Below are 16,959 nucleotides of genomic sequence, written 5' to 3' on the forward strand. Positions count from 1 at the left end.
ATTTTCACCAGTGAAGGTTTCTGACCGAACATTGGCTTGAATACAAGAATGTGGATGCATTCAGCAGCATTCCCAGCCACATAAACAACCTAAAAACAAAAAGGAGACCAATCGGTTTGCAAAGGACATTTCTCACAACATTCCCTCCAACAATGCAGCACACCCTCAGCGCTACGCCTTCGACAGTATGACACTCCCTCCGCATTCCTGACCCTGTGACAGTGCAGTGCTGCGTCAGTACAGTAACAACGTTCCCTCTGTCTGTAACCTCATCCAGTGCCCACAAACCTCCCCATCTCCATAGCTTCCTCCAGCCTCTGCAATCTTCCCTATCTCTGTAACCTCCTCCAGCCTCTGCAATCTTCCCTATCTCTGTAACCTCCTCCAGCCTCTGCAATGCTCCCTATCTCTGTAACCTCCGCCAGCCTCTGCAACCCTCCCTATCTCTGTAACTTCCGCCAGCCTCTGCAATCCTCCCTATCTCTGTAACATCCTCCAGCCCCTACAAGCCTCCCTATCTCTGTAACCTCCTCCAGCCCCTACAATCCTCCCTATCTCTGTAACCTCCTCCAGCCCCTACTATGCTCCCTATCTCTGTAACCTCCTCAAGCCCCTACAATCCTCCCTATCTCTGAAATTTCCTCCAGCCTCTGAAACCCTCCCTATCTCTGTAACCTCCTCCAGCCCCTACAACCCTCCCTATCTATGTAACCTCCTCCAGCCCCTACAACTCTCCCTATCTCTGTAACCTCCTCCAGCCCCTACCATGCTCCCTATCTCTGTAACCTCCTCCAGCCCCTACTATGCTCCCTATCTCTGTTACCCCCTCCAGCCCCTACTGCACTCCCTATCTCTGTAACCTCCTCCAGCCTCTGCAACCCACTCTATCCCTGTCACATCTTCCAGTCCCTACGCCCCTCCCAATCACTGTAACCTCCTCCAGCCTCTGCAACCATCCCTATCTCTGTAAACTCCTCCAGACTCTACAATCCTTCCTATCTCTGTAACCTCCTCCAGCCCCTATAACCCTCCCTATCTCTGTAACCTCCTCCAGGCCCTACCACACTCCCTATCTCTGTAACCTATTCCAGCCCCTACAACCCTCCCTATCTCTGTAACTTCCTCCAGCCCCTACAATCCTTCCTATCTCTGTAACCTCCTCCAGCCCCTACAACCCTCCCTAACTCTGTAAACTCCTCCAGGCCCTACCACACTCCCTATCTCTGTAACCTCCTCCAGGCCCTACCACACTCCCTATCTCTGTAACTTCCTCCAGCCCCTACAACCCTCCCTATCTCTGTTACACCCTCCAGCCCCCACAACACTCCCTATCTCTGTAACCTCCTCCAGCTCCTACAACCCTCGCTATCTCTGTAACCTCCTCCAGCCACTACAATGCTCCCTATCTGTGTAACCTCCTCCAGCCCCTGCAACCCTCCCTATCTCTGTAACCTCCTCCAGCCCCTACAACGCTCCCTATCTCTGTAACCTCCTCCAGCCTCTACATTCCTCCCTATCTCTGTAACCTCCTCCAGCCCGCTACAACCCTCCCTTTTTATCTATGTAACCTCCTCCAGCCCCTACATCCCTCCCTATCTCTGTAACCTCCTCCAGTTCTACAACCCTCCCTATCTGTGCAACCTACTCCAGCCCCTTCAACCGTCCCTATCTCTCTAACCTCCTCCAGCCCCTACTACCCTCCCTATCTCTGTAACCTCTCCAGCCCATTCATCCCTTCCTATCTCTGTAACCTCCTCCAGCCCTTACCACCCTCCCTATCTCTGTAACCTCCTGCAGTCCCTAAAACCCTCCCTATCACTGTAACCTCCTCCAGCCCCTCCATCCTTCCTTATCTCTGTAACCTCTCCAGCCCCTACAATGCTCCCAATCTCTGTAACCTCCTCCAGTCACTACATCCCTCCCTATCTCTGTAACCACCTCCAGGCCCTACAACCCTCCCTATCTCTGTAACCTCCTACAGCCCCCTACAACCCTCCCTATCTCTGTAACCTCCTCCAGCCTCTACAACCCTCCCTTTTTATCTATGTAACCTCCTCCAGCCCCTACATCCCTCCCTATCTCGGTAACCTTCTCCAGTTCTACAACCCTCCCTATCTCTGTAACCTCCTCCAGCCCCTACAACCCTCCCTTTTTATCTATGTAATCTCCTCCAGCCCCTACATCCTTCCCTATCTCTGTAACCTCAAGCCCCTACAATCCTCCCTATCTCTGAAATTTCCTCCAGCCTCTGCAACCCTCCCTCTGTAACCTCCTCCAGCCCCTACAACCCTCCCTATCTCTGTAACCTCCTCCAGCCCCTACCATGCTCCCTATCTCTGTGACCTCCTCCAGCCCCTACTATGCTCCCTATCTCTGTTACCCCCTCCAGCCCCCACTACACTCCCTATCTCTGTAACCTCCTCCAGCCTCTGCAACCCACTCTATCCCTGTCACATCTTCCAGTCCCTACGCCCCTCCCAATCACTGTAACCTCCTCCAGCCTCTGCAACCATCCCTATCTCTGTAACCTCCTCCATCCCCTACAATCCTTCCTATCTCTGTAACCTCCTCCAGCCCCTATAACCCTCCCTATCTCTGTAACCTCCTCCAGGCCCTACCACACTACCTATCTCTGTAACCTCCTCCAGCCCCTACAACCCTCCCTATCTCCGTAACCTCCTCCTGCCCCTACAATCCTTCCTATCTCTGTAACCTCCTCCAACTGCTACAACACTCCCTATCGCTGTAACCTCATCCAGCCCATCCAATCCTTCCTAACTGTGTCAGCTCCCCCAGCCCCTGCAATTCTCCCTATCTCTGTAACCTTCTCCAGCCCCTACAACCCTCCCAATCTCTGTAACCTCCTCCAGCCCCTACATCCCTCCCTATCTCTGTAACCTCCTCCAGCCCCTACAACCCTCCCTATCTCGGTAACCTCCTCCAGCCCCCTACAACCCTCCCTATCTCTGTAACCTCCTCCAGCCTCTACAACCCTCCCTTTTTATCTATGTAACCTCCTCCAGCCCCTACATCCCTCCCTATCTCTGTAACCTCCTCCAGTTCTACAACCCTCCCTATCTCTGTAACCTCCTCCAGCCTCTGCAATGCTCCCTATCTCTGTAACCTCCGCCAGCCTCTGCAACCCTCCCTATTTTTGTAACCTCCGCCAGCCTGTGCAACCCTCCCTATCTCTGTAATTTCCGCCAGCCTCTGCAATCCTCCCTATCTCTGTAACATCCTCCAGCACCTACAAACCTCCATATCTCTGTAACCTCCTCCAGCCCCTCCATCCTTACTTATCTCTGTAACCTCTCCAGCCCCTACAACGCTCCCAATCTCTGTAACCTCCTCCAGCCCCTACAACCCTCCCAAACTCTGTAACCTCTTCCAGGCCCTACCACACTCCCTATCTCTGAAACTTCCTCCAGGCCCTACCACACTCCCTATCTCTGTAACCTCCTCCAGCCCCTACCATGCTCCCTATCTATGTAACCTCCTCCAGCCCCTACCATGCTCCCTATCTCTGTAACCTCCTCCAGCACCTACTATGCTCCCTATCTCTGTTACCCCCTCCAGCCCCCACTACACTCCCTATCTCTGTAACCTCCTCCAGCCTCTGCAACCCACTCTATCCCTGTCACATCTTCCAGTCCCTACGCCCCTCCCAATCACTGTAACCTCCTCCAGCCTCTGCAACCATCCCTATCTCTGTAACCTCCTCCAGCCCCTACAATCCTTCCTATCTCTGTAACCTCCTCAGGCCCCTATAACCCTCCCTATCTCTGTAACCTCCTCCAGGCCCTTCCACACTACCTATCTCTGTAACCTCCTCCAGCCCCTACACCCTCCCTATCTCTGTAACCTCCTCCAGCCCCTACAATCCTTCCTATCTCTGTAACCTCCTCCAGCCCCTACAACCCTCCCTATCTCTGTAACCTCCTCCAGGCCCTACAACACTCCCTATCTCTGTAACCTCCTCCAGGCCCTACCACACTCCCTACCTCTGTAACCATCTCCAGCCCCTACCACACTCCCTATCTCTGTAACGTCCGCCAGCCCCTACAACTCTCCCTATCTCTGTTACACCCTCCAGCCCCCACAGCACTCCCTATCTCTGTAACCTGCTCCAGCTCCTACAACCCGCGCTATCGCTGTAACATCATCCAGCCCATACAATCCTCCCTATCTGTGTAAGCTCCCCCAGCCCCTGCAACCCTCCCTATCTCTGTAACCTTTTCCAGCCCCTACAACCCTCCCAATCTCTGTAACCTCCTCCAGCCCCTCCATCCTTCCTTATCTCTGTAACCTCTCCAGCCCCTACAACGCTACCTATCTCTGTAACCATCTCCAGCCCCTACATCCCTCCCTATCTCTGTAACCTCCTCCAGCCCCTACAACCCTCCCTATCTCGGTAACCTCCTCCAGCCCCCTACAAGCCTCCCTATCTCTGTAACCTCCTCCAGCCTCTACAACCCTCCCTTTTTATCTATGTAACCTCCTCCAGCCCCTACATCCCTCCCTATCTCTGTAACCTCCTCCAGTTCTACAACCCTCCCTATCTCTGTAACCTCCTCCAGCCTCTACAACCCTCCCTTTTTATCTATGTAACCTCCTCCAGCCCCTACATCCCTCCCTATCTCTGTAACCTCCTCCAGTTCTACAACGCTCCCTATCTCTGTAACCTCCTCCAGCCCCTACAACCCTCCCTATCTCTGTAACCTCCTCCAGTCCCTACAACCCTCCCTTTTTATCTATGTAACGTCCTCCAGCCCCAACATCCCTCCCTATCTCTGTAACCTCCTCAAGCCCCTACATCCCTCCCTATCTCTGTAACCTCCTCCAGCCCCTTCAAGTGTCCCTATCTCTCTAACCTCCTCCAGCCCCTACTACCCTCCCTATCTCTGTAACTTCTCAAGCCCCTACAATCCTTCCTATCTCTGTAACGTCCTCCAGCCCCTACAACCCTCCCTATCTCTGTAACCTCCTCCAGGCCCTACCACACTCCCTATCTCTGTAATTTACTCCAGCCCCTACAACCCTCCCTATCTCTGTTACACCCTCCAGCCCCCACAACACTCCCTATCTCTGTAACCTCCTCCAGCTCCTACAACCCTCGCTATCTCTGTAACCTCCTCCAGCCCCTACAATGCTCCCTATCTGTGTAAGCTCCTCCAGCCCCTGCAACCCTCCCTATCTCTGTAACCACCTCCAGCCCCTACAACGTTCCCTATCTCTGTAACCTCCTCCAGCCCCTACAACCCTCCCTATCCCTGTAACCTCCTCCAGCCCCCTACAACCCTCCCTATCTCTGAAACCTCCTCCAGCCCGCTACAACCCTCCCTTTTTATCTATGTAACCTCCTCCAGCCCCCTTCAACCATCCCTATCTCTCTAACCTCCTCCAGCCTCTACTACCTCCCTATCTCTGTAACCTCTCGAGCCCATTCATCCGTTCCTATCTCTGTAACCTCCTCCAGCCCCTATGACCCTCCCTATCTCTGTAACCTCCTGCAGCCCGTAAAACCCTCCCTATCTCTGTAACCTCCTCCAGCACCTCCATCCTTCCTTATCTCTGTGACCTCTCCAGCCCTACAATGCTCCCTATCTCTGTAAACTCCTCCAGCCACTACATCCCTCCCTATCTCTGTAACCTCCTCCAGCCCCGACAACCCTCCCTATCTCTGTAACCTCCTCCAGCCCCCTACAACCCTCCATCTCTGTAACCTCCACTAGCCTCTACAACCCTCCCTTTTTATCTATGTAACCTCCTACAGCCCCTACATCCCTCCCTATCTCTGTAACCTCCTCCAGCCCTTACATCCCTCCCAATCTCTGTAACCTTCTCAAGCCCCTACAATCCTCCCTATCTCTGAAATTTCCTCCAGCCTCTGCAACCCTAGCTCTGTAACCTCCTCCAGCTCCTACAACCCTCGCTAACGCTGTAACCTCATTCGGCCAATACAGTCCTCCCTATCTGTGTAAGCTCCCCCAGCCCCTGCAACCCTCCCTATCTCTGTAACCTCCTCCAGCCCCTCCATCCTTCCTTATCTCTGTAACCTCTCCAGCCCCTACAACGCTCCCTATCTCTGTAACCTCCTCCAGCCCCTACATCCCTCCCTATCTCTGTAACCACTCCAGCCCCTACAACCCTCCCTATCTCTGTAACCTCCTCCAGCCCCCTACAACCCTCCCTATCTCTGTAACCTCCTCCAGCCCGCTACAACCCTCCCTTTTTATCTATGTAACCTCCTCCAGCCCCTACATCCCTCCCTATCTCTGTAACCTCCTACAGTTCTACAACCCTCCCTATCTCTGTAACCTCCTCCAGCCCCTACAACCCTCCCTATCTCTGTAACCTCCTGCAGCCCCTACAACCCTCCCTATCTCTGTAACCTCCTCCAGCCCCTTCAACCGTCCCTATCTCTCTAACCTCCTCCAGCCCCTACTACCCTCCCTATGTCTGTAACCTCTCGAGCCCCTACATTCCTTCCTATCTCTGTAACCTCCTCCAGCCCCTACAACCCTCCCTATCTCTGTAACCTCCTCCAGCCCCTAAAACCCTCCCTATCTCTGTAACCTCCTCCAGCCCCTCCATCCTTCCATATCTCTGTAACCTCTCCAGTCCCTACAACGCTCCATATCTCTGTAACCTCCTCAGCCCCTACAACTCTCCCTATCTCTGTAAACTCCTTTAGCCCTTACCATGCTCCCTATCTCTGTAACCTCCTCCAGCCCCTACTATGCTCCCTATCTCTGTTACCCCCTCCAGCCCCCACTACACTCCCTATCTCTGTAACCTCCTCCAGCCGCTGCAACCCACTCTATCCCTGTCACATCTTCCAGTCCCTACGCCCCTCCCAATCACTGTAACCTCCTCCAGCCTCTGCAACCATCCCTATCTCTGTAACCTCCTCCAGCCCCTACAATCCTTCCTATCTCTGTAACCTCCTCCAGCCCCTATAACCCTCCCTATCTCTGTAACCTCCTCCAGGCCCTACCACACTCCCTATCTCTGTAACCTCCTCCAGCCCCTACAACCCTCACTATCTCGGTAACCTCCTCCAGCCCCTACAATGCTCCCTATCTGTGTAAGCTCCTCCAGCCCATGCAAACATCCCTATCTCTGTAACCTCCTCCAGCCTCTACAACGCTCCCTATCTCTTTAACCTCCTCCAGCCCCTACATCCCTCCCTATCTCTGTAACCTCCTCCAGCCCCTACAACCCTCCGTATCTCTGTAACCTCCTCCAGTTCTACAACCCTCCCTATCTGTGTAACCTCCTCCAGCCCCTACTACCCTCCCTATCTCTGTAACGTCTCGAGCCCATACATTCCTTCCTATCTCTGTAACCTCCTCCAGCCCCTACCACCCTCCCTATCTCTGCAACCTCCTGCAGCCCCTAAAACCGTCCCTATATCTGTAACCTCCTCCAGCCCCTCCATCCTTCCTTATCTCTGTAACCTCTCCAGCCCCTACAACACTCCCTATCTCTGTAACCTCCTCCAGCCCCTACATCCCTCCATATCTCTGTAACCTCGTCCAGCCCCCTACAACCCTCCCTATCTCTGTAACCTCCTCCAGCCTCTACAACCCTCCCTTTTTATCTATGTAACCTCCTCCAGCCCCTACATCCCTCCCTATCTCTGTAACCTTCACCAGTTCTACAACGCTCCCTATCTCTGTAACCTCCTCCAGCCCCTACAACCCTCCCTATCTCTGTAACCTCTCGAGCCCATACCTCCCTACCTATCTCTGTAACCTCCTCCAGCCCCTACCACCCTCCCTATCTCTGTAACCTCCTCCAGCCCCTTAAACCCTCTGTATTTCTGTAACCTCCTCCAGCCCCTCCATCCTTCCCTATCTCTGTAACCTCTCCAGTCCCTTCAACGCTCCCTATCTCTGTAACCTCCTCCAGCCCCTACATCCCTCCCTATCTTTGTAACCTCCTCCAGCACCTACAACCCTCCCTATCTGTAACCACCTCCAGCCTCCTACAACCCTCCCTATCTCTGTAACCTCCTCCAGCTCCTACAACACTCCCTTTTTATCTATGTAACCTCCTCCAGCCCTACATCCCTCCCTATCTCTGTAACCTCCTCCAGCCCCTACATCCCTCCCTATCTCTGTAACCTCCTCCAGCCCCTACAACCCTCCCTATCTCTGTAAACTCCTCCAGTTCTACAACCCTCCCTATCTGTGTAACCTCCTCCAGCACCTTCACCGTCCCTATCTCTGTAACCTCCTCCAGCCCCTACTACCCTCCCTATCTCTGTAACCTCTCGAGCCTATAAATCCCTTCCTATGTCTGTAACCTCCTCCAGCCCCTACCACCCTCCCTATCTCTGTAACCTCCTGCAGCCCCTAAAAACCTCCCTATCTCTGTAACCTCCTCCAGCCCCTCCATCCTTCCTTATCTCTGTAACCTCTCCAGCCCCTACAACGCTCCCTATCTCTGTAACCTCCTCCAGCCGCTACATCCCTCCCTATCTCTGTAACCTCCTCCAGCCCCTACAACCCTCCCTATCTCTGTAACCTCCTCCAGCCCCTACAACCCTCCATATCTCTGTAACCTCCTCCAGCCTCTACAACCCTCCCTTTTTATCTATGTAACCTCCTCCAGCCCCTACATCCCTCCCTATCTCTGTAACCTCCTCCAGTTCTACAACCCTCCCTATCTCTGTAACGTCCTCCAGCCCCTACAACCCTCCCTTTTTATCTATGTAACCTCCTCCAGCCCCTACATCCCTCCCTATCTCTGCAACCTCCTCAAGCCCCTACAATCCTCCCTATCTCTGAAATTTCCTCCAGCCTCTCCCACCCTATCTCTGTAACCTCCTCCAGCCCCTACAACCCTCCCTATCTATGTAACCTCCTCCAGCCCCTACAACTCACCCTATCTCTGTAACCTCCTCCAGCCCCTACCATGTTCCCTGTCTCTGTAACCTCCTCCAGCCGCTACTATGCTCCCTATCTCTGTTACCCCCTCCAGCACCCACTACACTCCCTATCTCTGTAATTTCCTCCAGCCTCTGCAACCCACTCTATCCCTGTCACATATTCCAGTCCCTACGCCCCTCCCAATCACTGTAACCTCCTCCAGCCTCTGCAAACATCCCTATCTCTGTAAACTCCTCCAGCCCCTACAATCCTTCCTATCTCTGTAACCACCTCCAGGCCCTACCACCCTCCCTATCTCTGTAACCTCCTCCAGCTCCTACAACCCTCGCTATCGCTGTAACCTCATCCAGCCAATACAATCCTCCCTATCTGTGTAAGCTCCCCCAGCCCCTGCAACCCTCCCTATCTCTGTAACCTCCTCCAGCCCCTCCATCCTTCCTTATCTCTGTAACCTCTCCAGCCCCTACAACGCTCCCTATCTCTGTAACCTCCTCCAGCCCCTACAACCCTCCCTATCTCTGTAACCTCCTCCAGCCCCCTACAACACTCCCTATCTCTGTAACCTCCTCCAGCCTCTACAACCCTCCCTTTTAATCTATGTAACCTCCTCCAGCCCCTACATCCCTCCCTATCTCTGTAACCTCCTCCAGTTCTACAACCCTCCCTATCTCTCTAACCTCCTCCAGCCGCTACAACCCTCCCTTTTTATCTATGTAACCTCCTCCAGCCCCTACATCCCTTCCTATCTCTGTAACCTCCTCCAGTTCTACAACGCTCCCTATCTCTGTAACCTCCTCCAGCCCCTAAAACCCTCCCTATCTCTGTAACCTCCTGCAGCCCCTACAACCCTCCCTTTTTATCTATATAACGTCCTCCAGCCCTTACATCCCTCCCTATCTCTGTAACCTCCTCAAGCCCCTACATCCCTCCCTATCTCTGTAACCTCCTCCAGCCCCTTCAACCGTCCCTATCTCTCTAACCTCCTCCAGCCCCTACTACCCTCCCTATGTCTGTAACCTCTCGAGCCCCTACATCCCTTCCTATCTCTGTAACCTCCTCCAGCCCCTACTACCCTCCCTATCTCTGTAACGTCTCGAGCCCATACATTCCTTCCTATCTCTGTTACCTCCTCAAGCCCCTACCACCCTCCCTATCTATGTAACCTCCTGCAGCCCCTAAAACCGTCCCTATCTCTCAACCTCCTCCAGCCCCTCCATCCTTCCTTATCTCTGTAACCTCTCCAGCCCCTAAAACCCTCCCTATCTCTGTTACCCCCTCCAGCCCCTACAACACTCCCTATCTCTGTAACCTCCTCCAGCCCCCTACAACCCTCCCTATCTCTGTAACCTCCTCCAGCCTCTACAACCCTCCCTTTTTATCTATGTAACCTCCTCCAGCTCCTACATCCCTCCCTATCTCTGTAACCTCCACCATTTCTACATCCCTCCCTATTTCTGTAACCTCCTCCAGCCCCTTCAACCGTCCCTATCTCTCTAACCTCCTCCAGCCCCTACTACCCTCCCTATGTCTGTAACCTCTCGAGCCCCTACATCCCTTCCTATCTCTGTAACCTCCTCCAGCCCCTACAACCCTCCCTATCTCTGTAACCTCCTCCAGCCCCTAAAACCCTCCCTATCTCTGTATTCTCCTCCAGCCCCTCCATCCTTCCATATCTCTGTAACCTCTCCAGTCCCTACAACGCTCCCTATCTCTGTAACCTCCTCCAGCCCCTACAACTCTCCCTATCTCTGTAACCTCCTTTAGCCCTTACCATCCTCCCTATCTCTGTAACCTCCTCCAGCCCCTACTATGCTCCCTATCTCTGTTACCCCCTCCAGCCCCCACTACACTCCCTATCTCTGTAACCTCCTCCAGCCTCTGCAACCCTCTCTATCCCTGTCACATCTTCCAGTCCCTACGCCCCTCCCAATCACTGTAACCTCCTCCAGCCTCTGCAACCATCCCTATCTCTGTAACCTCCTCCAGCCCCTACAATCCTTCCTATCTCTGTAACCTCCTCCAGCCCCTATAACCCTCCCTATCTCTGTAACCTCCTCCAGGCCCTACCACACTCCCTATCTCTGTAACCTCCTCCAGCCCCTACAACCCTCGCTATCTCTGTAACCTCCTCCAGCTCCTACAATGCTCCCTATCTGTGTAAGCTCCTCCAGCCCCTGCAACCCTCCCTATCTCTGTAACCTCCTCCAGCCCCTACAACCCTCCCTATCTCTGTAACCTCCTCCAGGCCCTACCACACTCCCTATCTCTGTAAACTCCTCCAGCCCCTACTACCCTCCCTATCTCTGTAACGTCTCGAGCCCATACATTCCTTCCTATCTCTGTAACCTCCTCCAGCCCCTACCACCCTCCCTATCTATGTAACCTCCTGCAGCCCCTAAAACCGTCCCTATCTCTGTAACCTCCTCCAGCCCCTCCATCCTTCCTTATCTCTGTAACCTCTCCAGCCCCTAAAACCCTCCCTATCTCTGTTACCCCCTCCAGCCCCTACAACACTCCCTATCTCTGTAACCTCCTCCAGCCCCCTACAACCCTCCCTATCTCTGTAACCTCCTCCAGCCTCTACAACCCTCCCTTTTTATCTATGTAACCTCCTCCAGCCCCTACATCCCTCCCTATCTCTGTAACCTCCACCATTTCTACAACGCTCCCTATCTCTGTAACCTCCTCCAGCCCCTACAACCCTCCCTATCTCTGTAACCTCTCGAGCCCATACATCCCTACCTATCTCTGTAACCTCCTCCAGCCCCTACCACCCTCCCTATCTCTGTAACCTCCTCCAGCCCCTTAAACCCTCTCTATCTCTGTAACCTCCTCCAGCCCCTCCATCCTTCCCTATCTCTGTAACCTCTCCAGTGCCTACAACGCTCCCTATCTCTGTAACCTCCTCCAGCCCCTACATCCCTCCCTATCTCTGTAACCTCCTCCAGCACCTACAACCCTCCCTATCTGTAACCACCTCCAGCCCCCTACTTCCCTCCCTATCTCTGTAACCTCCTCCAGCCCATACAACCCTCCCTTTTTATCTATGTAACCTCCTGCAGCCCTGCATCCCTCACTATCTCTGTAACCTCCTCCAGCCCCTACTATGCTCCCTATCTCTGTTACCCCCTCCAGCACCCACTACACTCCCTATCTCTGTAATTTCCTCCAGCCTCTGCAACCCACTCTATCCCTGTCACATCTTCCAGTCCCTACGCCCCTCCCAATCACTGTAACCTCCTCCAGCCTCTGCAACCATCCCTATCTCTGTAACCTACTCCAGCCCCTACAATCCTTCCTATCTCTGTAACCTCCTCCGGCCCCTATAACCCTCCCTATCTCTGTAACCGCCTCCAGGCCCTACCACACTCCCTATCTCTGTAACCTCCTCCAGCCCCTACAACCCTCGCTATCTCTGTAACCTCCTCCAGCCCCTACAATGCTCCCTATCTGTGTAAGCTCCTCCAGCCCCTGCAACCCTCCCTATCTCTGTAACCTCCTCCAGCCCCTACAACCCTCCCTATCTCTGTAACCTCCTCCACCACCGATATTCCTCACTTGTCTCTGAGCTCGCACAGTTCTGGCTTCTTGTTAATCCCATCATTTCCCCCAATGTTCTGCCGTAACTTCCCCAGCCTGTACCCTAAGCCCTGGAGATCCCTCCCTGAACCGCTCCATCTTTGTGTCCTAACTTAAGATTTTCCCTAAACCTTTCGTCTTTCATGTAGCTACACCGAACGTGTTCCATATTTCTGTAGGTCGCTGTCAAATTTCTGTCTGAGTAACACCCCAAGAAACCTGAGGCATTTTAGTGCGTTCAAATTGCTAGATAACTGCAAGTTATTTCTGTTTTCATACCTTCACGAAGTAATTGATCCCAGCTACAACTTGCGCGCGATGTAAGAGTGCATGAAGAAATTCCACTTTTCTTTTCAACTCCTCTTCAATTCGATCCTTCAACTGGATAGATATGATAACAAATAGAACATTTCAGATTTTCTGAACAACTGCTGAACGCGCAGGATCACCACTGAGGGAGTGCTGCACTGTCAGAGGGTCAGTACTGAGGGAGTGCTGCATGATCGGAAGTTCAGTACTGAGTGAGTGCTGCAATGTTGAAGGGTCAGTACTGTGGGAGCGCTGCACTGTCGGAGGGTCAGTACTGAGGGAGAACTGCACTGTTGGAAGTACTATATTGAAGGAGCGCTGCACACTGAGGGTCAGTAATGAGGGAGTGCTGCACTGTCGGAGGGACAGTACTGAGGGAGTGCTGCACTATCTGGGGGTCAGTGCTGAGGGAGTGCTGCACTGTTGGAAGGGGAGTACTGAGGGAACGCTGCACTATCCGGGGGTGAGTACTGAGGGAGTTCGGCACTGTCGGAGGGTCACTGCTGAGGGAACGCTGCACTATCCGTGGGTCAGTACTGAGTGAGTACCGCACTGTCGGACGGTCAGTACTGAGGGAGTGCTGCACTGTCGGAGGGACAGTACTGAGGGAGTGCTGCACTGTTGGAGTGTCAGGACTGAGGGTGTGCTGCAGTGTCGGTGGGTCAGTACTGAGGGAGTACTGCACTGTCGGAGTGTCAGGACTGAGGGAGTGCTCCACTATCGGAGGGTCAGTACTGAATGAGTTTTGCACTGCCGGAGGGTCAGTACTGAGGGAGTGCTGCACTGTTGGAGGTCTTCTCTGTCGATTTGACACATTGCCAAATTCCCCTCTGTCCTCTCAGGTTGCTGTGAAAGATCCCACGAGCATTATTGAATGAAGAACAATACACAGTTTCTCTACAGTGTCCTGGGGAAGAAACGCTTATCCCTCAAGCAACATCACTGAAACAATTTACCTGGTCATTCTCTCATTGCTGCTTCTAGGAGTTTGCTGTCTGCCAGTTGGCGTTTCCTACATTACAGCAGTAGCCAAAACTGAGTAAAATACTTCATTGTTTGTCGAGTGCTTTGAGATGTCCTGAGATGGTCAAAGCGGCAGGAGTCAGGGCGACTAATGTTCTTCGTCATAGAGATAAAGAGGATATTGAGAATGGTGGATACTTACCGACTGGACAATTTCCTGAACCTCATCAGTTACAGGTGAAGTGGAGATTGAACCGTGCATCTTTCCTGCCATTTTCTCTGTCTCTGGCTCTCTCTATCTCTCTCTTAATCAACTCTCGTTGTCTTTCTGCCCAGTGTTCCTCCTTTTTATTCTTTATTTTTACTCCACCCCTCAGTGATGTTCCTCGTTGTCAGGGAAATCTCTCATTGTCTTGGCTCCACCCTCTGTCTCCAGATATTTGTTTGATACGAAAGCTGGGCTGGGTGGAAGGTGCTCGCTCCTGTTTGTGATTGCCTCACTCCCTCCGTCCTTCTCTCTCTAACACCTGCCTGCTCCTCCCTCCCTCTCTCCCTGCCTACCTCTCTCTCTCTCCCCGCCCTCTCTCTTCCCAACCCTCTCCACCTCTTCCCCCTTTCCTCCTGTCCCCCTCCTCTCTCCCTCCCTCTTCCTGCTCTCTCCCCTTCCCCCTCCTTTCTTCCACCCCCTACGCCTCCTCTCTCCCTCCTCTCCTCCTCCTCTTCCCCCTCCACTCCCTCTCTGTCCCATTTTTTCTCCCACCCTCTTCACCACCCGTCTCTGCCCCCTCTCTGGCCTCTTTCTCGCCAGCCCCTCCATGCCCCCTCCTCCCTCGCCTGTCCCTTTCCCTGCCCTGCTCTCCCCACACCTCTTTCTCCTACCATCTCCCCTTCCTCTCTCTCCCTGCACTTCTCTACCTCACTCTCTCCCCCACCCTTCTCTCTCCCCACTCCGCTCTCCTCCTCCACTCTCCTTCACCTCTACCACCATCCTCTTTCTCCACCTCCCTCCTACTCCCCTCTCCCAATTCCCCCCTCTCATCCCCTCCCCCTCCTCACTACCCCTACTCTCCCCCTCCTCACTACCCCTACTCTCCCCCTCCTCCATTCCCCTCTCCTCTTCACCTCCTCTACCCTTCCTTTCTCCTCCCACTCCTCTCCCCCTCTTTCTACCACTCTCCCACCATCTTCACTGTCCCCCCACATCCTCCACTCTTTACCTCCTCTACCTCTCTCCTCTAATCTCTTCCCCCTCAAACCCCCCCTCCCTCTCCTCTCTCCCCCACCCCTCATCTCTCCCGGTCCTCTCCCCCTCCCCTTCCTCTCTCCCCACCCCTCCTCTCTCCCCCTTCTCTACCTCTCTCTCTCTCCCCTCCCTTCTCCCCCTCGGCTCCCCTCTCTCTATAGGTTTCCCTACCCTCTTCCCTGCCCCCTCTCACCACTTACACTCTCCCCATCCTCTCTCTCTCTCCTCCTCTCTCCCCTCTGTTTGTGTGTGTGTGTGAGAGAGAGAGAGTCTGTGTGCATCTGTGTATATGTGTGTCAGTGTATATGTGTGCGTGTGTGTGTTTGAGAGAGTCTATGTGTGAGTCTGTGTTTGTGAGAGAGTGAGAGTGCGTGAGAGTGTATGTGTGTGTGCATGAGTGTGTGTTGAGTGTGTGTGTGTGCGTGTGTGTTGAGTGTATGTGCATGAGTGTGTGTGCGTGCGTGAGTGTGTGTGCGTGTGTGTGTTGAGTGAGTGTGTGTTGAGTGTGTGTGTGCGTGAGTGTTCAGTGAGTGTGTGTTGAGTGTGTGTGTGTTGAGTGTATGTGCATGTGTGTTGAGTGTGTGTGTGTGAGTGAGTGTGAGTGTGTGTGTGTGAGTGAGTGTGTGTGTGTTGAGTGTGTGTGTGTGTGAGTGAGTGTGTGTTGAGTGTGTGTGTGTTGAGTGTGAGTATGTGCATGAGTGTGTTGAGTGTGTGAGTTTGTGTGTGTGTGTTGAGTGTGTGTGTGTGTGTGTGAGTGAGTGTGTGTGTGTGAGTGTGTGTGTGTGTGTGAGTGAGTGTGTGTGTGTGTTGAGTGTGTGTGAGTGTGTGTTGAGTGTGTGTGTGTGTGTGTGAGTGTGTGTGTGAGTGTGTGTGAGTGTGTGTGTGTGAGTGAGTGTGTGTGTGTGTATATTTTATCCTTGAGTGAGTAATTCAATTTCAAAATATCTCAGCAGCAAAGCTATATCGTTCAAAAAACCACAGGTCAATTTATTTCACACAATTGCTCTGGAAGTTACCTCAGAAAAGATAAAGGCCATAATTTTCCAGCCCCCCCCACACCAGCAGGACCTTACGGTGAATCCGGATTTCAATAACTCTCCATTCCAGCAGCGGTGGGACCCGCCGCTTGCCGGGTGGGGGGGGCGGGGGTGGGAAATTCAGGCCAAAGTTATTGACACACACACACACACAAATTAGTTACAGATGAAGATGAAAATAATGCTTTTAAAAATTGGACCAATTCAGTCTCCCTATTGTAAAGTGAGGTTTAAGCACAAGGACTACAAGAAGGATAAAAAACAAGGTTCCTTTATTTCACCAGCATCAAAACTGTGTAAACGTTCAAGGGAAAGCCTAACTCCAAAAACAGCGATTTACAGAGAATATTCACTGCCAATGCTCCCGATCTCTGTCCTTGTCAGGGCCTCGTCTCCTCAATGCTGTCACTCACCAGGGTGTGTTCAGTCTTTCCCTGCTGCCCAGCTCCTGGCAGCTGCCTGCTCCCCTCTCTCTCTCCATCAGGCTTCTCAGACACAGGGGTGCAGCCAGTCAGTCTGACTAGGTCCCAATTCCCCTCCCTGGCTATTCAGACACCCTCAGGGCCCTCAGCTGCCCGAGGCTCCTGTCACATTGGCCACTCACCAGTCCTGGCTTTGTCCTGGCTGCTTTCTCCCCTTACCTCACGGCTGTTGGTTCCACCCCTTAGTTTGTTAAAGGCACTGCTCAGTGTCGCACAGGGGGCCAACCAGTTCAGCTGCCCAGTGCCCTCCCCCACCATTGCCACCTGCTCCAGGAGGGCCCCGCTACACTATTGTTCAGTGCAGGCCTCATATATTTTGAGGACGAGGTGTTGCGTTGTCTGAAGTGAAGGTCTTGAGCTTGTAGACTTCTCTCTGCAGCTGTGATGTCTTCCACTGTCAAATTGCCAGACGATGCTTTAAAAGTGCCTTACAGTCAGAAACAGGGGAA

General features: G+C 53.2%; 1 long non-coding RNA gene across 1 annotated transcript; it reads right to left on the reverse strand.

Moving 5' to 3' along the window:
- Positions 1–14: 14 nt before the first annotated feature.
- On the reverse strand, positions 15–14,145 carry LOC144674822 (uncharacterized). Its single transcript, XR_013574636.1, has 3 exons — positions 13,951–14,145; positions 12,756–12,857; positions 15–89 (listed from the first exon to the last, which is right to left on the reverse strand). It is a non-coding gene; the product is annotated as an uncharacterized LOC144674822 (long non-coding RNA).
- Between the last annotated feature and the right edge of the window lie 2,814 nt (positions 14,146–16,959).

This window comes from Cetorhinus maximus, unplaced genomic scaffold (assembly GCF_964194155.1).
Source record: "Cetorhinus maximus unplaced genomic scaffold, sCetMax3.hap1.1 HAP1_SCAFFOLD_827, whole genome shotgun sequence".
In the NCBI taxonomy this organism is placed as follows: Eukaryota; Metazoa; Chordata; class Chondrichthyes; order Lamniformes; family Cetorhinidae; genus Cetorhinus; species Cetorhinus maximus.